Genomic DNA, 888 nt, shown 5'->3' on the forward strand with positions numbered 1-888 from the left:
TTACTTTACATCTATTTCTTGGCTTGCAGGCAAAGTGCCTCTCTTTTATTGATATTCTAGCTCTCATGGTGAACATCGTTAAAATTCTATCTCAAATGACCAAATTCACCAAAAGTAGTATATTAGGCAAACCATTAATTTGTTGAGAACAGATTAAAATAATAAATAATTTAGAATACTGATAAACTCATGCTATGATTTCCAAATACATGTCAGTTAAATGTGGAACATGAACTAGCAAAACAACTGAAAAATATATTTTTAAATATCTCATTTGTTTTATGGAAGTGCGCAACACTCTAGTGAGTTTTGAACTTTTGTTTCTTTAACCCAGGTGATAGTTTCAGTGGACTGTGTCTATAACAGGACTTAAAAGAAGCAAGTTTAGATAATATCCTATGTTATTTTTAAAGTAGAAATTCCAGGAAAGGTTCATATAACTTATCTACATAAAAGTAGTGAAATTTTATGCCTCACATTTTCATATCCCAGGCAATTCCAGTCTTTATTAAAAATCTAAGTATAATTTTTAAGCCATAGAAGACTAGAAGAAAAATTTTTTAAAATTCTTATCTTGCCATAAAAATGAAACCCATTTATTATAGAGATTTAAAAAGAATAATGATACTGTATAACACACAAAAAGAATACTGACAATAATCACTATTGATAATTAATAAACTATTAGATATTTGATTAAGGAATAATTATTTTTTTACCAACCATAACATAGAAGGACTTTGGAGAGGTTGCTCTAGACCTTTTTTGGTCTGTGTTTAGACAAGACTGTAACTGGTAGATTTTTTTTTTAAATGAGGAGTCCACACCTACCTTGGTGTTGCAGGATGTAATAACGCTGATGTTTGGCAGTGCTTCGTGTTTATTTTC

This window comes from Suricata suricatta, chromosome 3 (genome assembly GCF_006229205.1).
Source record: "Suricata suricatta isolate VVHF042 chromosome 3, meerkat_22Aug2017_6uvM2_HiC, whole genome shotgun sequence".
In the NCBI taxonomy this organism is placed as follows: domain Eukaryota; kingdom Metazoa; phylum Chordata; class Mammalia; order Carnivora; family Herpestidae; genus Suricata; species Suricata suricatta.